This window comes from Macaca thibetana, chromosome 6 (assembly GCF_024542745.1).
Source record: "Macaca thibetana thibetana isolate TM-01 chromosome 6, ASM2454274v1, whole genome shotgun sequence".
Taxonomy (NCBI): domain Eukaryota; kingdom Metazoa; phylum Chordata; class Mammalia; order Primates; family Cercopithecidae; genus Macaca; species Macaca thibetana.
The window spans coordinates 67534341-67558728 of record NC_065583.1 but is presented as its reverse complement, the minus strand read 5'-3'; positions in this window follow the sequence as shown (position 1 = coordinate 67558728).

Genomic DNA, 24388 nt, shown 5'->3' with positions numbered 1-24388 from the left:
GGTTTAACCAATTGAGTCTTACAGAGGGATAGAGGCAGGGGGGATTGAGGCTATGTACCAAGAAGTGGTTTTAACAATGGTGTGGAATCTAAATAAGGGCAGTGGAAAGTGAGTACATGAGGAGGACGTTGGACAGGTGAAAAGATCAGTGATGGGAACTCATGTGGTCAAAGAATTTTTGGTCTTAACTCACTGCTTGCACTTAGTATTAAAGAAACTTCCATTTCCTCATCTTCCCTCCATGAATTGTACCTCAGGGAGTTAGGGACATCATACCCAAAATTTTTAGAGTATATAAGAAGAGATATCCCAAAATGTTTTCTTGCCCTTGAGGATACTTTTGTTCCCCTTGAGTAGATGTGTGCCTTTTCTATGTCAGTCAATCAATGTAAACACAGCCTGAATCTTACTATACAATTTTGTGTTTATGTAAGTTATGGCATTAATTTCACAGGAAAACAGCTGTGCAGTAACTTCTTTTCCTGATGAAGGTGTGACAAGTTAATGGGAGGTGACTTTTGAAATGGGAAAACCATCTTTTGTACTCATTTTATATAAACATAAACTTTCACCTGGTGTTAAAAAGTGAATGAATAATTTATATAATAAAGAAATAGCTACATTAATTATTGTTCTGAAGAGAGTCTCATGGTTGTTAGACAAGCTGCCAGGCTAACATATTGGCTTTTAAATTATTTCACCATTCAGCCAGGAAAATGATTTTATGTGTTTTTTTTTCTTCCCCTATTACAATAAAAAATGAAAGATAGCCAGTCTGGCTCAAAATACATAATGAACACTGACTAGAAAAGATGAGTCCAGTCACGCCTCAAAGAGTAAATCAACTATAAACTACCCCCTCATTAATTTTTTGCACAGTAATATGCCATTGCTGTGAATTTGGGACAACATATAAAGACTCTCACTTTTTGCTAAATTTTAGATTTGGGGGTATACGTACTTGTTTGTTTCATGGGTATATTGCATACTGGTGGGGATTGAGCTTCTAGTGTTCCCATAACCCAAATAGTAAACATTGTACCCAATAAGCAATTTCTCACTTCTCACCTTCCTCCCACTTTTCACCCTTTTTAAGTCCCCAGTGTCTACTATTTCCATATTTATGTCTATGTGTACCCATTGTTTAGCTCCCAATTATAAGTAACAACATGCAGTATTTGGTTTTCCATTTCTCAATTAGTTAACTTAGAATAATGGCCTCCAGCTCCGTCACGTTCTGCAAAGAACACAATTTAATTCTGTTTTATAGCTGCATAGTATTCCATGATGTATATATACTACATTTTCTTTATCCAGTCAACCACTCATGGACACTTAGTTTGGTTCCATGACTTTGCTACTGTGAATAGCGCTGCACTGAACATACGCGTGCAGGTGTTTTTTTTTAAAATATAATGATTTCTTTTACATTGGGTAAATATCAAGTATTGGGATTACTGGGTCGAATGGTAGTTCTATTTTGAGTTCTTTAAGAAATCTCCATATGGTTTTCTTTTCTTTCTTTCTTTTTTTTTTTTTTTTTTTTTTTTTTTTTTTTGGAGATGGAGTCTCACTCTGTCGCCCAGGCTGGAGGGCAGTGGCATGATCCTGGCTCACTGTAAGCTCCGCCTCCTGTGTTCACACCATTCTCCTGCCTCAGCCTCCTGAGTAGCTGGAACTACAGACGCCCGCCACCACACCTGGCTAATTTTTTTTTTTGTATTTTTTAGTAGAGACGGGGTTTCACCGTGTTAGCCGGGATGGTCTTGATCTCCTAACCTCGTGATCCACCTGCCTTAGCCTCCCAAAGTGCTGGGATTACAGGCGTGAGCCACCATGCCCGGCCCATATGGTTTTCTCTAGAGGCTAAATGGATTTACATTCCCACCAACAATATATAAGCCGTCCCTTTTCTCTGTATCCTTGCCAACATCTGTTGTTTATTGACTTTTTGATAATAGACATTCTGACTGATGTAAGATGATATCTCAATCTCGTTGTGGTTTTAATTTGCATTTATCTGATGATTAGTGATGTTGAGCATGTTTTCATGTGCTTGTTGGCTGCTTGTATTTCTGCTTTTGAGAACTGTCTGCCCATGTCCTTTGCTCACTTTTTAATGGGGTTGTTTTTTTCTTGTTGAGTTGTGTTCCTTGTAGATTCTGTATATTAGTCCTTTGTCAGAGGCATAATTTGCAAATATTTTCTCTCATTCTGTAGGTGGTCTGTCTGTTGGTTATCTCTTTTGCTGTGCAGAAGTTTTTTAGTTGAATTAAGTCCTGTTTGTCTAGTTTTTATTTTTGTTGCATTTGCTTTTGGAGTCTTCATCATAAATTCTTTGCCTAGGCCAATGTCCAGAAGAGTTTTTCCTAGGTTTTCTTCTAGGACTTACATACTTTCGGTTGTTGCTTTTAAGTCTTTACTCCATCTTGAGTTAGATTAAGTCTTTAGTCCATCTTGAGTTTTTGTATATGATGAGAGATAGGGGTCAAATTTCATTCTTCCCCATATGGCTAGCCAGTTCTCCCAGCACCATTTATTGCATAGGGAGTCTTTCCTCTATTGTTTATTTTTGTTGACTTTGTTGAAGATCAGTTGACTGTAGGTATCTGCCTTTATATCTGGGTTCCCTGTTATGTTCCATTGATCTATGTGTCTATTTTTGTGCAAGTACTATGTATGCTGTTTTAGTTGCTATAGCCTCAGTATAATTTGAAGTAAGGCAGTATGATGCCTCTGGATTTGCTCTTTTTGCTTGGGGTCGCTTGGGCTATTCAGAGTCTTTTTGGGTTTCATATGAATTTTAGAATAGTTTTCTCTGATTCTGTAGAAATGACACTTGTAGTTTGATAGGAGTAGTATTGAATCTGTAGATTGCTTTGGGGGTAGTATGGTGATTTTAATGATATTCTTCCAGTCCATAACTACTGAATGTTTTTTGATTTGTTTGTGTCATCTACAATTTATTTCATTAGGGTTTTGTAGTTTCCTTGTAGAGCTCTTTCACCTCCCTGGTTAAATGTTTTCTTAGATATTTTTTGGGGTGTATGTCTATTGTAAATGGGATTAAGTTTTTGATTTGGTTCTCAGCTTGAATGTTATTGATATATTGAAATGCTACTGAAATTTTTACATTGATTTCACGTCCTGAGACTGCTGAATTCATTGATCAAGTTTAGGAGTCTTGCAGAGAAGTCTTTAGGGTTTTCTAGGTATGCAATTGTGTCACCAGTAAACAGAATTAGTTTGACTTTCTCTTTTCTAATTTCAATGCTTTTTATTTCTTTCTCGTGCATGATTGCTCTGGCTAGTACTTCCAGTACTATGTTGAATGTGAGTGGTGACAGTTCCAGTTCTTAGGGGAAATGCTTTCAACTTTTCCCCCTTCATTATAGTGTTGGCTGTGGGTTTGTCATACATCGCTTTATTCTGAGGTATGCTCTTTTGATTCCTAGTTTGTTTAGTGTTTTTCTCATGAAACAATATTGGAGTTTATCAAATGCATTTCCTACATTTATTGAGATGATTATATGGTTTTCATTTTTAGTTCTGTTTATGTGATGAATCACATTTATTGATTTGTGGATGTTGAACCATACTTGCATCCCTGGAATAAAACCCACTTGATGGTGTGCTGTTGGATTTGGTTTGCTAGTATTTGTTGAGGATTTTGTATCTATGTTCATCAGGGATATTGGCCTGTAGTTTCCTTTTTTTGTTGTGTCCTTGCCTGATTTTGTTATCAGGGTGGTACTAGTTTCATAGAATGAGTTGGAGAGTACTCTCTTCTAGTTACTTTTTTTGAATAGTTGCCATAAAATTGGTATCAGCTCTTTTTTGTATGTCTGGTAAAATTTGGCTCTGAATCTGTCTGATCCTGTTTTTTTTGTTGTTGTTGTTGGAAGTTTTTAAAAATACTTATTTGATTTCATTACTTGTTATTGGTCTGTTCAGAATTTCTATTTCTTTCTGGCTCAATCTTGGGCAGTTATGTGTTTCCAGGAATTTATCCAGTTCCCTTAGGGTTTGTAGTTTGTGTGGGTAGAGGTATTCATAGTAGTCTCTGATAATCTTTTGTATTTCTGTGGTATCATGGTGATATGTCATTTCTTATTGTACCTATTTGAATAATCTCTCATTTTTTCTTGGTTAACCTACTAACATTCTGTCAATTTTGCTTATCCTTTCAAAAAAACAATTTTTGTTTCATTAATACACTGTATCATTTTTTGGTCTCAATTTCACTTAGTTCTGCTTTAATCTTTGTTATTTATTTTCTTTGGCTTGTTTTCTTTATTTATTTTCTTTGGATTGTTCTTGTTTTTCTAGTTCCCTGGGGCTTGACATTAGGTTGTTAATTTAAACATCTTTTTAATGCTATAAACTTCCGCTTTTCCAATTGGGAAATCCAATGTGGCATTTACAGCTATAAACTTTCCTCTTATCGCTACTTTTGCTCTATCCCAGAGGTTTTAGTGTGTTGTCTCTATTTTCTTTTTTTTAATTTTTGCCTTAGTTTTGTTGTTTAAGCAAAGATCATTCAGTGGCAAGTTGTTTAGCTTCTATGTATTTGTATAGCTTTAAGAGTTCTTCTTGGTATTGATTTCTAATTTTATTATACTCTGGTCTGAGAAGATACCCAATATGATTTTGATGTTTTGGAAGTATTGATATTTGCTTTATGACCAAGCATATGGTTTATTTTGGTTAATGTTCCATGTGGAGGAGAGAAGAATATACCTTCTGTGGTTATTGGTTGGAATGTTCTGTGAAAGTCTGTGTGGTCCATTTAGTCTATAATCCAATCTAAGTTTAGAGTTTCTTTTTTGATTTCTGCCTTCATGGTCTGTCTAGGTATGTCAGTGAGGTGTTGAAGTCCCACACCATTATTGTATTTCTTGTAATATGTTTTTGCATATCTAGTAGTATTTGTTTTATGAATCTGGGTGTTCTGAGGGTGACTGCATATATACACATATATTTAGAATAGTTTTGTCTTCTTATTGTATCGAACCCGTTATCATTATATAATACCCATCCTTGTGGTGGTGGTGGTTGTTTTTTCTGTTGTTGGTTTAAAATCTGTTTAATATGAAGATCGCAACTCTTGCTTGCTTTCGTTTTCCATTTGTGTGATATATCTGTTTTTTCATACTTTCAGAGTTGTTTCTCTGCTTCTTTCTCAGAAGAAGGAGAGATAAGCTGTTCCTCCTTCTTATTTTTTAATTTTGCTTTCATTTGGATGGAATTTTTCCCCATTGAGGAGCTGACCATAATATACTATGTTGTGTAGGGTCCTTTGGCTTTGGTTCTGGGTGTTTTCAGTGGCGAAGAGTCTTTCTACATTCCTTGGTTATAGCTAGCCTTTGCATGGTGGCTTTTCCAAAAGCTGGATGTAGTAGTGATGTGCTGGGTGTGTGAGCAGGTTCACTGCCTTCCGTGGGGCCAGAGTGGCGGATGTCTCAGGAAACTTATTTCATTTCCCAGTGCTGTATGCTCATAAAGCAAATGTCCTGTTGTGTCATTCAACCTCCAGGATAGTAGGTGATGCTTATGGGTAATAGCTGGCTACTGGCAATGTGGATATTTGATCCTCGTTTACTAGGAGAAGCTCTCTTGCCTCAGGCAGTAGGCTGATCTATGGAATGCAGAGTTCCCTGAGCTGCTGCTCAGCCCCAGAATGGGGGGCCAACATGGGCATGGCTACACTAGGCATGCCCGCCTACAAGTGCCCCAATGGCAGGCATAAGCACAAGTTCAGAGGGGATGTCCAGTGGGCGGCCACCGAGTGCCCAGAGGTGTGCCTCAGCCTGGAGTTGACAAACCTCTGCTGTCCCAAGTTTTCTGCATAAGAAATGGAGACAGCCTAAACTCCTAATCTAGAAGAATGGCTGCTCCAAATACCTGGAATCTAGGCATAATGCAGAGAGTATGCCACTGCACCAAGGTCTCTGCAAGAGAAGGGAGGGGCAGCTCAGGCTCCTATTCAGGTGAGTAGGTACACCAAATGCCTAGGAATATACCCTGGTGAGGAGTGAGAGAACCACCACTGCAGCAATGTCTTTGCAGGGGATGGGAGGGGCAGCTCAGACTACTAGTCCAGGTGAGTGGGTATTTCAATTGCCTGGAAGTATGTCCCCCAGCAAGGAGTGGAGTGACCCATAGTGAAACAATGTCTTTGCAGGAAAGTTGGGGGCAGGAAAGTTGGGGGCAGCTCAGGCAACAAATCCTGGAGTGGGGAAGTACTAAATGCCTAAGAATATGCCCAGGTGTGGACTGGAGGCAACACCACTGCACCAAGATCTTGGGACCGGAAGGGTGGGGTGGCTCAGGCTGCTAATCCAGGTAAGAGTGAGTGCTCTGCATGCCTGGAGTATTACCTGGTCATAGAGTAGACAGGACCCCTGTGTACCACAATCTCAGGGGAGAAAGCTGGACACCCAATAATGATTATGTAGACAAATTCCAGGTTACAGAGCTGTCCCTGGCTGCAAGTCTTGCCACCCAGGAGAAACCATGGCTTCAACAATTCTTCTCCCACTCTAGTCCTGTGATGGAAGAGAACCCAATTCCAGCACCTACTTCTGGGCATTTTCCATACTTGTCACTTGATTCTGGCAGTGGTGGCCCTTTTCCTGCTCTAGAGCAAGTGCTCCAATTTCTGGGCCAAGGTTTAAATACCCGTGCAACCGTGCTGCCGGATTGCCAAACAATGGTGGACTTTTTATGTGCCCAGATTAAAAATGGCATACTGCTCTCAGTCCTAGGTCTGGGAAAATGCCCACAGCTTTTCCTGGTGTCTTCCTTCTCAGTATCTCCCAGCCTCTCCCCATGTTAGCTCCAGGGCTTGAGAGAAACAAGGTGCTCTCCCTTGGAGAGAGTTGCATGGATCTCTAGTGAAAGGATGAGTCAAAGAGGAACACTCTTTGCCCCTCTCATGTACAAGGGCTTCACACACTTTTCTCAGTTGAATGCTGGGAACTGCTTGCTCACCTTCTTCTGTCTGGGATCTGGGGTGTCTTTCTCTATTTCAGTGAATTCTTCTTTTCCTTCTTGAATTCAAGCTCACAGAGCTTATCATTATGCATTATTTCACTATTTCCATGTGGCTGAGGCACGCTAAAAACCTCAGATTTTCTATCCTGGACTTTTTTTTTATCTTAATAAAGGTTGAGAGGAAAAAGACAAACCACAGACTGGAAGAAAATATTTACAAACCTGATAAAGTACTTGTATGTAGAATATATAAATAACTCTTAAAGTCAATATTAAGAATATAAGCAGCTCAACAAAAAAGAGACAAAAGATTTGAACAGCTACTTCATGGAAGAAGATATATGCATGGCAAAACAGTACATGTTCAACATCATGAATCATTAGGGAAATAAAAATTTAAGCCACAGTGACATGCCACGACATACGTATTTGAGTGGCTAAAATTAAAACGACTGAGCATAGCAAGTGATTGTGAGGATGTGGAGCAAGTGGAACATTTGTACATTTCTGAAGAGAATGTTATATGTACAATTGATCTGGAGGACTGTTTGACAGTTTCTTAAATAATTAAACATATACCTACCGTATGGTCTAGCCATTATCTTCCTAAGTATTTACCCAAGAAAACGAAAAGCATATATTCATGCAAAAACATGAGCTTGAATGTTCATAGCAGCTTTATTATAATGACCAAAAACTGTAAAAAAGTCATATATCCATCAACAAATTACTAGATAAACAATCTGTAGTATATGCATGCGGTGGAATACTACTCAGCAGTAAAAAAAAAAAGGATAAACTATGAATGCACACAATTAACTTTAATACATTTCAAAATCATTATTCTGAGTGCAGTGAGCCAGAAACCCTGTCCCCCCAAAATGATAGTACCTATTGTATGATTCCATTTACATAAAATTCTAGAAAACTCTAACCTATAATGGCAGAAAACAGATCATTTCGCCTGGAGATAGTGGAATGAGAGGGATTACAAAATGATGTGAGAAAATTTTTGGAAGTGCTGGATGTGCACACCATCTTGATTGTGATGGTAGATTCATAGGTGTATGCATGTCAAAACCCATCAAATTGTATACTTTAATGTGTGCTGATTATTGTATATCAATTATACTTAGATAAAGCTATACAAACAAAACTGAAAAGAAAAAAGATCACTACTGTAAATATATTTACCCACATCTGAAAATTTTACCCATGTCTGAAAATTTTTCTCTTTCTCTATCTGTGTGTGTGTATGTATCATATTTTGAAGTATAGATTCGGTGCAGAGCATCAGCCCTGAACCAGAACAAGGGATGAGAAACCAGGGAGAAGGCTTGCCTCTCCTGAAGGCTTGCAGCAAGTCTGTTTGCAGATGCTGCTGTCTCCACAGTCACCTACTGTCATCTGTCTGCAGTTTTTCCCAAAGGGAGGCTTAAAACTTATGATTTGCGTCTCAAAATTTTTAGTGAGGGAAACTTTCTCCTTTATTGTTGATTTTTGCTTCTTTTCAGTGGCAAGAGAAATGTAGTCTCATCCAAGGTCTCTCCTAAATGCATAGTAGAGTCAAAAAAAGAAGGTTTCAGACTCAGGTACCTGGACTGCCATCTTTTCAGAAACCCTGCTGAGGATAGAAAATTTTCTCTGTTTATCCTCAGTTGGGCTTAGATATTAGTATAGTAGTCCCCCACACCCCGCCATCCACAGTTTCAGTTAGCCACAGTCAACCAAGATCTAAAAATGTTAAATAAAAAAATCCAGAAATAAACAATTCCGAAGTTTTCAATTTTGCATCATTCTGAGTAGTGTGATGAGATCTAATGCCTTCATACTTGGTCCCACTCCGAATGTGAATCATCCTTTTGTCCACAGTATTCACACTGTATAAGCTGGAAAGATGATGGTTTTATTACCATCATCTGCTCCTGACGTCCAACCATCAACATCGTCATGGCTCCGTGATCCAGGGTCACCAGAAGCTGGTGATCTTCCTTCTGACCATAGATCAGAAGGTCAATAGTAGCCTAATTCTACACCACAATGCCTAAGTCATTCAGCTCACTTTATCTCCTCATGTGGGCATTGTGTCACCACAAGAAGAAAAATGAATATAGTACAATAAGACATTTTGAGAGAGAGAGAGAGACCATATTCAAATAACTTTTATTATAGTATAATTGTTATAATTGTTCTATTTTATTATTATTATTGTTAATCTCTTACTGTGCCTAACTTATAATTTAAACTTTATTGTAGTATGTATTATAGGAAAGAACATAGTATATATAATATATATCCATGGTTCAGGCATCCACTGGGGATCTTGGAATGTCTACCATTCCAGTAATGGGGGATGACTAATGTATTTGTTAAAATGTTTTCACTGTACTGCTCTAATTTAAGCTGAAACGACAAACTTGCTCTAGATCCTGATAGTATTTCTTCTTGAAACTCTCCTTTCATGCTTGATTCAACTTGGAGTCTGGTGCAAAAGTGGTAGATTTGACAGTGCCTGGAGGAGTCATAGGCAGAGAAATCCTGTGGCGCTTCACTGAGGGACACTACCGCCGTGAGATTCTTGAAGGGGCCTTCTGATTCTTCTAACCCTGGTGGAACTTAATGGCAAGCTGCATTAGTGAGCAAAATTCTTCTGCTTTCCTGTGGTTTGGAGAAAACTACTGCTTGTGAGACATAGAGAATGGAACAGCTTACCAGAAAGGTAAGAGGTTTCTATTTTACATGCCTGGCCTACAAGTGTGGAAAATGCTGTGCCTGCAGGTTTGCCACAGTGGAGAGATCCTGGGAGCAGGACCTGCACAAGTATGGAAGAGAGACAGGACCATGAGCAGGCAAAGAGAATTTACAGTTCATACAAGGGACTCTGTAGTCTCTAAGAGCAGGACCTAACTGATCAGAACAGATGGCTCCAAATGAACTAGGACTAATGGAAGGGAATTTGAATAAAAAACTGTGGGAACTTTCAAGGAGATGAAACTAGAAAAGTACTTTGGGAACAAAATACAATGTTTTCTGTATTTGAAAATTCAATAGATGAGCTTTAAAAGACAATGATCTCTCCTGGGCACAGAATTAGTACTTTAGAGGAAATATCTCACAACAGAGAATTAAAATATAGAGGTACATATCAGGTAGGAAATGATAGAGGTTGAAAGATGGGTCCATGAGAAACATGCCAAAAATTCTGAAATATAAAGATGTAGAAAGATTCTTAAAAAGATTCCAGGCAGGGCGCGGTGGCTCACGCCTGTAATCCCAGCACTTTCGGAGCTGAGGCGGGCGGATCAACAGAGGTCAGGAGTTACAAGACCAACCTGGCCAACATGGCGAAACTCCATCTCTACTAAAAATATGAAAAGTAGCCAGGTGTGGTGGCACGTGCCTGTAATTCCAATTACTCAGGAGGCTGAGACGGAAGAATCACTTGAACCCAGAAGGCAGAGGAGGTTGTAGTGAGCCGAGATCACACCAGTGCACTCCTGTCTGGGCCGCAAGAGTGAAACTCTGTCTCTCACACACACACACACACACACACACACACACACACGAATGGAAGATTCCAGTGGGTTTGGGGGCGAGGGTGGGTAACACACAGTACTCATATATGAAAAAATATCCAAATAGATTAGGATATCTTAGCAGCAGCACTAGAAACCAGAAGACAATGGAACTAATGGTAAGAATCATTAAGAGTGAAGAACTGTGATCCAATAATTCAATTTCCAGTCAATTTTTCATTCATTCATGAGGCCAGTATTGTAGGTGGAGTTCTAAAGGTGTATCCTCAACATTCCAACTTCTAACTATTTAATCAAATATTAATTTTGATGTTGATGTGAATGGATGTTGCTAATGTAATTAAAGACCCAAATTAGTTGACTTTAAGATAATGGAGATTATATATGTGAGCCTGACCTAATCAGGTGAGCCTTTAGAAACAGAGTTCTCTTTGGCTGGTAGCAGAAGGTAAAGTAAGAGAGTCACACCATTGCTGGCTCTGGAGATGAAGGTGGTCACTTGCCACATAGTGTGGGCAACTTTAGAGAGCTGAATGTTGTCCCTGGCTGGTAGCCAGCAAGAAAATCAGGACTTCATTCTATGACAAGGAACTGAATTTGGCCACCAACTTGAATGAGCTTAGAATTAGATTCTTATCCAGAATGTTCAGATAAGGGCCCATCTTGGCCAACACTTTGATTTCAACCTTGTGGAACCTTATGGTGAGATTCTGGTCAAGACTTCCTGGGTTTCTGACTTGTGCAACTTTGAGATAATAAATGGGTGTTATTTTAAATTGCAAGATTTCTCTATTAATTTGTTATGTAGTGACAGAATGTAAAAGTATTTTGAGATATGGTTGTTTTTATTCTACCAAAATACCTTGCCACACTATAAAGGAAGTACTGTCATAAAATGCTCATTGAATCAAAACAGAAATCTCAAGATAGGGGAGAGGGAGAGGTAAGAAAACAGGAATGAGCAAGAAGTCTTTCATTATAATAATTAAATGTACATGAAATTGATTGAAATTTGTAAGATGAGGGTTTAAAGGTTAATGAGTTAGCCTAGTACTTAAAATTCTAAATTATCTCAACAAACCCAGGATTTGAAAGGGGGATTGGTGGTGAATATAAGTCTCCCTTCCTATATGCTTTATTCTAGTCAGTGAGGATAGGGACTGAAGAGCAGGGAGAAGAGTCAAGTAAGACTTCTGTTGAGAGTGCAGGTGGAATAAAGAGACAGTTCATTAATGCGGTAAAAGTAAGGAGAAGGGAAAAGATGAAACTACTAACATTATTAAATAGTAAAAATAAAATAAGATGGAGGAGATCAAGCTATATACGAGTACATTGGTTGTTACAATAAATGAGGAGTATAAAATTCCCTGCCAAATTCCTCTATCAAGAGATAGAGACTGTCACCATAAGGTCAGAGTGAGTTAAAAGTCCAGTACATATGTTATTTGTAAGAAATACATTTAAAACACCTTGATAAGGAAATGTCAAAAATAAAAGATTAAGAAAAGATATTTAAAGTAAACTTAAAAGAAAACAGGATCATAACTGATTCCACAAAAGGACCTTCAAGGCCAAAAACACTTAATGAGACAAAGAGGGATGTTATGTATGGATAAAATTTACAATCCACTAATGAGATAAAATAAACACAGACCTTAATACTAAATAAGAACCACGGAGTATATAAAGCAAAAATTTCTCAAAATACAAACCAATCAAGATGAAGACAAAATCATACTGCTTACTATCTATCTTTCAGAATTGAATGAATCGAAGAGACAGAAAAGTAATCATAGATATGGAAGATTTAAATAATATAACCACCATAACTCTGTATTTTTTTAGCTATACATAGAGAAAAGGACAGTACAGATGCAAGATTTTACATACTACAAATAGAATGTATAGTGTTTTATTTTCCTATGCTTATGGTCCCTCTTCCATGTCACCTTGCAGGATAAGACCCACTGGCTTGAAACTCCAGCCACACACCAGTTACAGCATTGTACCTCCCTGAGACGAAACTGCTAGAAAGAGAGGCAAGCTGCCATCTTTATTGTTTCACAGCCTTAGCTGTTGTTGCCTTCGTTACAAGTGACCTACAGAAAAGTGGTCAGACTGCTTTAATATGTAGGTCCCTGACTCTGCTTCTCCTCACTGAGCAAGACCTCCTGACTAGGGTCACCAGCCACTCTTGCTGGTGTTTCCCAGCTGGGAGTGGTTCTGCACCTCCCTGGGATGGAGCTCCCAGAGGAATAGGTAGGCCACCATCTTTGCTGTTTTGCAGCCTTAGCCATTGTTGCCTGTGGGATTTGGAGAGCCTGAAGTGACTGTGGGCTGAAGCAGACCCTCAAACACAGCATAACTGACCTATGAAAAAATACCCAGACTGCTTTATGTGGGTCCTCAATCCTGTTCTTCACTGGAAGGGACTTCTCGACCAGGGTGTCCAGCTAACCCTGCTGGTATTTTAAAGCCAGCAGCAGTTTCAAACCTCCCTGGGACAGAGCTTCCAGAGAGAGGGGTGAGTTGCCATCTTTGCTGTTTTGCAGCCTTCACTCTTTATACCTTTGGCTGCTGGAAAATCTGAGGTGACGAGCGACTGGAGTGAACCGCCACCATACTGCAGCAGCCCTACAGAAAAACGGCCAGACTGTTTGTTACATGGGTCTCCAAACCCTATCTCCTCAATGGGTGGGTGCTCCTGGCCTGGGTCTCTAGCCACTCCCCATCAGGGCTATCTAGCCAGAAGCAGCTCTGCAACTCCCTGGGAGAGAGCTCCCAGTGCAAGGGGCAATTTGCCATCTGACAGCGCTTATCCTTGTTGTTTCCAGGCTTTGGAGAGTCTTTGGGGACAAGGGGCTGGTCCAGACCCCCAACATAAAGCACCCACCTCACATAAAAGTGGCCAGACTCTTCTCCACACAGTTCCTTGTCCTTACTTTTTCTCACCTGGCAGGGCCACCTGACCTGGGAATCTAGCACACCCACACTACTCCTGCCTAAGCATTTCAATTAGAGTAAGCCCAAGAGTTAAAGGAACACCCACATGCAGAAATGACAAGGAACCAATGCAAGAACTCCAGCAACTCAAATGGCTAGGGTGTCTTATGTCCTCCAAAAGGCTGCACTAGTTTTCCAACAAGGGTTCTTAACCAGACTGAATTGGCTGAAATGACAGAGAATTCAGAATATGGATAGAAATTAAGATAATTGAGATTCAGGAGAACGACAAAACCTAATCCAAGGAAACTAAGAATCACAATAAAACAATACAGGAGCTGACAGACAAAATAACCAGTATTGAAAAAGAACCTGACTGATCTGATAGAGTTGAAAAACACACTACAAGAATTTCATAATGCAATCACAAGTATTAATAGCAGAATAGATCAAGATGAGGAAAGAAGCTTGGTACTTGAAGAATGGCTGTCTGAAAAAAGATGGTCAGACAAAAAATTTTTAAAAATCAATGAAAAGGAATGAACAAAACCTCCATGAGATTTGGGGTTATGTAAAGAGGCCAAATTTACAAATAACTGTCATTTCTGAAAGAGACAGGGAGAAAAGAAATACCTTGGAAAACATATTTCAGGATGTCATCCATGAAAATTTCGCCAACTTCACTAGAGAGGTCAACAGTCAAATTCAGGAAATACAGAGAACCTCTGCAAGATTATACACAAGAAGATCATCCCCAAGACACATAATCATCATATTTTCCAAGGTTGGAATGAAAGAAAGAATGTTAAAGGCAGCTAGAGAGAAAGGGCAGATCACCTACCACGGGAACCCCATCAGGCTAACAGCAGGCCTGAATGGCGCTGAGATAACTGACTAGCCATAGGCAGAAGATTGAAACTGGACCCCTTCCTTATACTATATACAAAAATAAACTCAAGATTGATTAAAAACAAATGTAAAACAGAAAACTGCTACAACTCTAGATGACATCCTTGGCAATACCATTCTGGACATAGTAACTGGCAAAGATTTCATGATGAAGACACCAAAAGCAATCACAACAAAGCAAAAATTGACCAATAGGATCTAATTAAACCTAAGAACTTCTGCACAGCAAAAGAAACTATCAACAATGTGAACAGACAACCTCCAGAACGGGAGAAAATACTTGCAAACTATGCCTCTGACAAAGGTCTAATATCCAGTATCTATAAGGAACTTAAACTGATTTACAAAAAAAAAAAAACCGTTAAAAAGTGGGCAAAGGACATGAACAGACACTTCTCAAAAGAAGACTTACATGCCACCAAAATGGAATGAACAAAAGCTTAATATCACTGATTAGAAAAATTCAATCAAATTAAAATAAAAACCACAATGAGATACCATATCATACCAGTCAGGATGGCTATTATTAGAAAGAAAACAAAAACAAAAACAAACAAACAAACAAAAAAGGATGCTGGTGAGGTTGTAGAAAAAAGGAATGCTTATATACTGTTGGTGGAAGTATAAATTAGTTCAACTATTGTGGAAGACAGTGTGGCAATTCCTCAAAGAGCTAAAAACAGAAGTACCATTCAATCCAGCAATCCCATTGCTGGATATATACCCAAAGGAATATAAATAATTCTACCATAAAGACACATGCATATGTATGATCATTGCAGCACGATTCACAATAGCAAGACATGGAATCAACCTAAAGGCCCATCAGTGGTAAACTGGATAAAGAAAATGTTGTACATATACAGGATGAGCATACTATACAACCATAAAAGAATGAGATTATGTCCTTTGCCGGAACATGGATGGAACTGGAGGCCATTATCCTCAGCAAACTAATGCAAGAACAGAAAACCAAATACCATATGTCCTCATTTATAAGAGAAAGCCAAGTGATGAGAACACATGGACACAAAGAGGGGAACAGCATACACTGGGGCCTGCTTGAGGGCAGAAGGTGTGAGAAGGGAGAGGATCAGAAAAAATAACTATTGGGTACTAGGCCTCATACCTGGACAATGAAATAATCTGTACAGCAAACCCCCATGACTCATGTTTACTTATATAACAAACCTGCACATCCTGCACATGTATCCCTGAACTTAAAATAGAAGATTTTTAAAAATAAGAATAAAGTTTGCCTCAAAATCAGAGAAAAGATAGAACAAGTATTCTTAAATTTCCATGTACATTATTATATTGTATAAAATGTTAATTCAAAGTCAGCTTAGCTTACTCTTATACTATGGTATAATAGATCTAGGAATAGCTCCAACGTTTGAATTCAATTATCAAAATACAAGTTGACCAACAAGCTAATAAAATGTAACCTTGTCAAAGCAAATTCGCTAAGTATAAATTAAATAGCTTCTGTCTCTCTATTTTAATCAGTTTGCAACGACTACATTTTAGATAAAGCCATCATGACAAGTTAGTAACATTTCATGTGTTAGAACAGCGTGTGTTAATTTTATTGTAACCCTAATACTTTTCAAAATCAATCACTGCTTTCTAGAAAGTATAATTTTCATATGGGTTAGCATTTGACTTTTGCAGAATGCCATTCTCTATGTTGTATGTCTCACACTTGCTGTGGGGGAGTAGTTGTTTCCTTTGGCAAGGGGTGGATTTTTTTTTGTTTTATTTCACTGTCTATAAACTTTTGAGAGGAAGAATTAGATTGTGTGTTTATGACATGTTTATTACCTGTTTGCTGGATAGATTCAGTATCTAAAATGAAACATACTGCATCATAACTGTTTTTTCTTCTAAAGGTATGAATGGGTTTGATCTGCAAAAGTAGTAATAATTTTTAAGTATAGGACTATGAAAACAGAAACATGTTATTATTCTGAGGTTATGAAATAGAGCATAATGGTATTTATCTATTATGCTCAGCCACACACCTCATTTTTAAAATGAATATTGAGAGCCTACCTTATCTTAGGTATGTATCTTAGGTATATATACCCATATATATGCACATATGTATATATATATTTATATTTTGATAAAACAAGACACAAAAGAGTATATACTGTGTGCTTTTATTATATGAAATTTTAAAGTAAACATATCTAATTCTATAGTGACAGAAAGCAGATCCATTGTTAATCGAGTCCAGGGGTCAAGAGAGGTTGGAAAGGAGAACAAAGGAAACCCTTTGGGGTGATCAAAATGTTCTGTATTTTGGTTGACTCATAGTTACGTGACTGTACATAGTTTTCAAAACTGATCAAACTGTATACTTAAAATATGTTAATTTGGCCAGGCGTGGTGCCTGAATCCCAGCACTATGGGAGGCTGAGGTGGGAGGATCGCTTGAGGTCAGGAGTTTGAGATCAGCCTGGAAAACATAGTGAGACATTGCTACTCAATAAACAAGTAGTGAAACAATAAACAAGTAGTGAAACATTGCTACTTGTTTATTGGGATGTAATTTCCCCCTCCAGAGGTTTCTACAGACAACAGTATTACCACATTTTGCCATTAGGTAACACGGACATTATGTTCATAGCTTCCATGATCAGTTACCTCCTCATCCACAGAACAACCACTTAGGCCAATGCCACATATTTTAAGATTATATTATGGCATCATCCTACAGCTCATACCAAGTTCTGTATTAATCAGGTTAGTCTGCGAACAATCTCAGGGTCTTAAAGTAGAAAATATATGTGTCCCACATTACATGTCCAAAATGAATCCACAGTAGGGATTTTCTCATCATTGTGGCTCAGGGACTCAGGGTGATAGAAGCCCCAGACATGGCTTCAAGGTGAGGAGGGTTGGAAAGCTTCATACTGGCAAGGAGTTAGAGAAGTGTGAAGAGAAGAATTTGTACTCCAAATTAGAGGAGATCTGGATATTTGTGCACTTCGATATTATTTTCCTTAAGAGTACAAGGTTAGACATTAAAATTAATTACTTCCTCCTAATCACTCAAAACCTATAGCAACGCTGTAACCAGAGTGCCAACAAGAGTAATAACAACCCTAGTATAAATTCTTGCACAGTTAAAAGGCATGAACAAATTATAAATATAAGCGTTATCTTGAAAATAAAAAGGTAAACATGGCTCAACTGAGTTGGTGTACGGGAAAAGTGTTGAAGCTACTGAGTTTGAGAGAAAGGAGCAAAATGCACATAGAGAATCATACCGAAAGCCCTTCCAAGAGAGAGACACGATAAAATGCACACAAGAGCAAGTTTGTGGAGAATCATGCAAAAAGCCCTTCCAATAGATAACACTTGGCTAAACTCAACCCAATAATGATGTGGTTGAATGGCTTCCTGTGCAGAGACATATTCCTCTGTGGCTTGCTGTATTCTGCTGTATTTTTATTTTCAAAATACATGTACTTTGTTGTTAGCTGTTATTATTTGTGTAAAACATTAATATGTTGGACAGAAAAAACTGTGTATGAACAAGTGTGATCTATATGGTACATTATTGTCTCCTATTTACCAATCAAATATGTACTTATTTATATTGCAGAAATATGTATTATAGTGGAAAAGCTGTATTAAACAGTAGAGCATTATGGTGACACAGAATTTATGGTCCATCCTTACTCGACTTTGAAGAAATCAGGGAAGGCTTTCTGGAGGAAGCAACTGGAACTAAGATTTGAGGGATTTTTCAAAGGCCAAGCTGTTGCAAAGGACGAGAAGAAGGTATTTCAAACAGGAGGAAAATTTTGGAGAAATGTTCAGAGGCAAAAAGACAAAAAGCCAAAAAAAAAAAAAAAAAAAAAAAAAAAAAAAAAAAAAAGAAAAAAAAGAGAAGAATCCAGTACTTTTTTAATAGAAAAGCTAAAAGAAGTTCAGCATTTTTGGATGTGAGAAAGTGAATGGTGTGAGGTGAAATTAGAGAATTGGAACAGGGTTGAATCATGCAGGGGCTGTAGGCTATGTGGATTTTTATTTTCTTGGTAAAAGTGGAAGGAAGTGTCAAGATAGAAATTAACTAAGATTGGATTATTACAGGGGCAAGAGTGAGAGCAAGGAGACCAATGAGAAGGTTATTGCAGCTGTCTAACAAAAAGTTCATCATGGTGTGGACCAAACTAATTATAGTGGGGTCAGGAGCAAACGGATTGACAAGCTATCAAAGAGGTCAAATATGTAACAGTGCCATATGTTTGTCTGGAGTGAGGTGAGAATAGGCTGGTTGAAACGTCAAGAATGTAATGTTACTTTTGGACCTGTTACGTCTGGAACATGAGAGGCGCGGTCCAGTTGATAGATATATGAGCTTGGATTTGAGAAAACCAGTATGGGCTGAGGCATAAATTCACAGTTATTAAAACCATGCAGTGAATATGAGAATTTAGAAGGGGCTATGCTACAATTAGAAACAGGGCTGGACATTCAGGGATGTTTATCTACATTAGCTGCTCCCTGGTGGAGTGCCAGGAAGAATAGGAGGCAATCAGCACTTTTCCTTTTCAGCCCCCAAGGGACGCAGGTTGACTAAGCTGCTTTCAGTGGTATCTGTTGGGACTGTTCAAGCTGCTGGGCTGCCATAAGTCTCTGAAAATAGTAAATATGTAATATTATAGTCAGATGCGTAGGCTTAGTTTTACCACTTATTCATCATGAGAACTTGGGCAATTTCTCTGAGCCTCAGTTTACTTACATCTAAAATGAGTAGAAGTATTATAATTAACACATTGAGTTACTGCGAAGATTCAAGTATTTAATAATTGAAAATGGCTTAAGACACTGTTTAAATAAATAATACTACTATTCTTTAGGTTCAGCATGCACATAGAGGTGGAGAGCACAGAAAGACTAGGAGGTAAGAATTAGTGGAGGATGGAGCCTGTGTGCTGCTCTCTATAAACAGAGGCAGGAAATAATAAGAAGTGGTGGGTACAATTCAAGTGTGCCCATTCTCCTTTTAAAGATATACAGCCACCTGCAATATGGTTCATTACCTCCAGGGCCAGGCACTGTGCTGTCTGTGATACCCACAGTACCTTACAGAGTGAGTGACTGAGTGAGAAACTCCCTTAAAAGTGATGCTTTCTTGGCATTTTCTTTAACATCTTTATAGATTACCATTCAGGTAGGGAAATTGAAGTCCATGAATCAGTTCTTCTGAGTTGAAAGTAAAACAAATGTTTAAAGAGACAGAATTTAGTGTGTTGGATGTTGGCAGGACTTGAATCTCTAAGGCTGACGTTGTCCCGCATACATACATGGGTGAAATACCTGCATCGTTCATTCATTTACTCATTCAGTCAATAAATATTTACTGAGAGCTTCCATTGTGCAGGGTATCACTCTAGATTCTTGAGATGTATCAATGATCCAAACAGGCAAAAATGCCAGCCCTCATGCAACCTATATTCTATATTATAAGGAAGGCATAGAGAAGGTGTGTATAATTCTTGTAAAATAATTTGCATAGGTTTTCTGGAAACAAAATTCTCAATCTGACAGTTGAAATTTTTCATGAGTCTGTCTCTACTTTCTGACAAACTTTATTCCCATCCTGGTAAGCACCTCTTCTGTCTAGTATGTCCTACATTCCCAGTTCGTATATGCTTCAGAATTGTAAATATACTAGAAACCATCTGATCTAACTTCTCATTTTATAGATGTGAAAATTAAGACCTCCTCAAATTAAATGAACTTGGTTTAAGGCTTCAGAGTGAGTGGCTGTGTTTGGAAAATATGTGATTACCTGTAACAGATTTCCCCTGAAAGTTGGGTAAAAGGAAATAAAAAAAGTAATTCAGCGACTTTTTGTCTCACTGTAATGCAGGATGCTCTCACTCTTGAGTCTTCTAATATCTATTTATAACATATTTCTATGTAGAAGACATAGTACTTAAAAATGAATTTTGTACAAGCAACACTAAACACCAACATAGCAGTGGCTTAAATTAGACAGAAATTGATTTCTCTGTCATGTGAAATAAATATGGAGACAGGCAGCTCAGGGGCGATGTGGTAGCTCTGCAATCTTTAAGACACAGATCCTGGCAGTTCACCTCTCCACCACCCCTGGATTGTGGCCATTGTCCTCATGTCCACCTTGGCTCCTCTAGCCACCATATCTGTATTCTAGATAGCAGGGTAGTGGAAAGGGAGAATGGGGCAAAGGATGTGTGCCACTGTACTGGTATGAGTCAGGGTAGATCTGAGAAGCAGATCCACGAAGAGGAAAATAGAGTAACGGATTTGTTTTTGGGACTTGATCTTCCACAACTGGTTAAATTATTTATATTCTGCTCTGTTGGTTCTTTGTGTGGTGCTAGACCTGAAGAGAGCAGGACAGGCTCTCTTCGTGGCCAGTGTTATAAGTCAATGTGGCTAGGCTGTAGTCCCCAGTCATTCAGTCAAACTCTAATTTAGATGTTTCGGTGAAAATATTTTGCAGGTGTAATTGAAGTTTCTAATGAGTTTAAGGAAGGCTATCCTAGATGAGCTGGGTGGGCCTGATTCAATCCGTTGAAAGGCCTTAGGAGTAGAACTGAGGCTTTCTAGAAGCAGAAGAAATTCTACTTGACAGCAACTTCAGCTCATGCCTGATAGTCCCAGTCTGGCTTTCCTGACAGCCTGCCCTACAGATACCAGACTTGGCTCACCAACCCCGACAAGCACATAAACTTATACTTATATATATATAGATATATACAGATCTATATACCCAGTTAGCCCTCCATATCCAAAATATTGGGAAAAAAATGAATGGTTGCATCTACTGAATATATACAGACTTTTATTTCTTGTCATTATTCCCTAAACAACACAGTATAACAACTATTTACGTAGCATTTACATCGTATTAGGTATTACAAGTAATCTAGATATTATTTAAAGTATACAGAAGAATGTGCATAGGTTATATGCAAAAGCTACTCCATATTTCATAAGGGACTTGTGCATCGGTGGACTTTGGTATCCTGGGGGCATCCTGGAACCAATCCCTCACGGGTACTGAGAGATAACTGTATGTGTGTGTCCCCTCCTGATTGTTTCTCTGGTGAAACCCTAAGTGATACAGACATGATATGAGAGAGAATAATGATACCCTGGAACACATGAGGACAAAGTCGAACCTGCATCAATCTCTATCTCCAAGCCTCCAACTTTGGTGGTGCTGGTGACCTGCAGGGGAAGTTAATGCTGTTGGTCATGGTGCTAACATGTACCTTGTCCAGGATTTGGAGAAGCTAAAGGAGGAGATTCAGCAGGAGTTGCTGCAAACCTGGCCTCTATCTCATGCTGACAAGGTGAGCCAGCAGATCTGTGATAAGGTCCATGAGCTGTAACAGCACCTGACTCTACACCAACCCTCCTAGCATAAACATGGCTGCTGCTTTGCCTCTAGCATCCAAGATTGTGTAAATTTCTCCTGTGGCCTATGCTAGCTCAGAACCATATGGGGAACATAATTCTGGTATGTATCATTCTAATTTAGTCAAGTTGACACAGTAAAAACCCACCACAGTCAGTATCTTTGGAGACATTTCTTGGAATCTTCCACATGACACTTTTATAGCTCATTAGCCTGAACTTAGTAACGTAACCACACCTGGGAGTAAGGCTAAACATCAAGGGTTTTCTTCTAAAGAAGGTGAATATGGATCTTGGAGAAGATAACCAGGCCTCTCTGCCAGAGTATTACTATTTATAGAACCCAGTTCCTACCTTCTGGAGCCTAATTTTTTAGGAGGAGAAATAAGACACTGTACAAACCTGTACTGAGCTTCGAGTTTTCAGCTAACTAGAAATACTTCCCCTTCATAGCCCCTTGGAAAAATTCATGGAGTGTTTGTATGTTTAAAGAACTTTTCATATATGAAAGTGTTTTCCTCAGGACAGCAGTGAACCAGAGTAAGTGGGCGATTCTTTACCCTGGGTGTCAGAGTGTGTTTTATATGGATTAGCAGCAGACTTTTTAAAGGCCTTTGGAGGAGCTGTTTTCTTTCACTGCAAGAAGAAAATGCAGGGTCAATGACCAGGGCCCTCCCTTATACAGGGAATGACTCGGGGGATCTCCTTTAATACAATGAAAAGGAAATTAATTTATAGCATGAATTTACACTGATAAAACAGATTTTATTTAAATACCCCTTTGTACAAATTCAACCAAATCAACTGCTCATATTTGTGCAGTAATAACATTTAATACTTACTAGCTTTACCATAGGCCAGGCACTACTCTAAGTAATTTATGTAGACTACTGCCTTTAATTTCACAAGAAAGCCATGTGTTATTTACTATTACTGTCGCAGACCCTTAAGGGGGGGTCATTTGACATCAGTGGGTTATTTTCCTGCCTGGTGCTGTTCACACCAATAGAACAAGACCAGTTTCCCTGAAGTAGAGCAAAAACTTTATTTGTTGATCAAGGAATGGAGAAGGGGTGCTCAAGCTCAAAGCACCTTCTTAGGGGTCTGAAGGGGACTTTTAAGATCTCTTAGGGCATGAAGGTGGAGACTGTGGGCGAGCATTTGCGGAAAGATGTGGGGCCTTTGAGGGAGAACTGGAGTGTGTGTAGTCTTCTTTCTTTTGCACTGGACCCTGTATGTGCCTAGCAAAGTGCTTCTCCTCCCCCACCTCCGTCCCCTGCAGAGATTTTATAATGGTAGTGAAGGGAAGATTCAGGTAGGGGTAGCACTGGTGAGCTCAGTTCTCATCTTTTCATTTGGCTCATTCGTGGTTACTGGCATTCAGCCTGCCCTTGGTTTCTGTAAGCAAGCACAGCTGCCAGCACAGGTTAATTTCAAAGGTTCTGGGGCTCTTTAAAAGAATTGAGGTCATGTTATTGTGACATTACTATTATTCACATTTGATAGATAAGGAATTGAAGCACAGACAATACAGTAAATTGAACAAGATCACATAAATAGCTGGGATGAACTCAGGACATGGGCATCTCCCTGATGCACTCCCAGTGCCTGGCTGGTCCCTGAAAAGGCATGTTCAGTACCCTTTCTTTACTAGAGCAGGAAAGTGAATACAAGGGCAAAGTGCTTCAACAACAAGGAACTAAACCAAAAGGGGTTTCTACTTAGCTCATAGATTACTGGAAAGTTCCATTAATTGGAAGTCCCATTCTAGGATCATTCTGATTAAATGCAGTTAAATAAATAACTCTCACTATACTGGAATCAACCCTAAAAGGAAAACTTGGAGACTGGAAGCGAGAGGATAGGGAAGGAGGGGCAGAGGTGGGTGGCTTAGCACCACCATTCAGACCTCCCTGAGTGCCCATTTGGTGCTGTGCAAGCTTCCTTCCACAGTTATTAGAGTAGAGTCTTAGCTAAATGCTGCAAGGGCAGATGCTGTTTGTTCCTCTGTAGCTCCCAGGGCGCCTATGGGGGCTTTGCAAATCACAGAGGCTCAATACTGTTTCAGGAAGGAGTAATTGGAAGAAGGGGCTTGGGAGCAAGGTATCAGTTTAGAACCTTCCAGACTGGTACAGTGTGTTCCATTTAATACTGAAGATAACAATCTAGGCAACAGAATTTGTTTTTTTCCTGTGTCACCAGGATCCACTGCGGCCGGGAACCCATATGTGGCACCGTAACTAGTCTGTTCTCTTTGGGCGTTTGGTGGAGGGTTTGATGCAGAGACCACCTAACTGTGCTTTTTATGCAGACAGTCAGCCCTGAGACCCCTTGTAAGCAGGTAATCAGATGGCAGAGGATGTGATGTTTCATGAATCTTAAATTTGCTTCATACCTCTTTTTTGCCATATGGCTGACAGGCAAAACTTTGGACAGGTTGAGTGTTGCAGAAAATATGAAATGAGCCTGAAGCCAGGGAATCTATGGAGGATTGTTTTGTTCTTTCAGGCATGTGATAACAAAGGGGTCCCTCGCATAACAGCCCGCCGGCATTCACCTCTTGTCTCAAAATC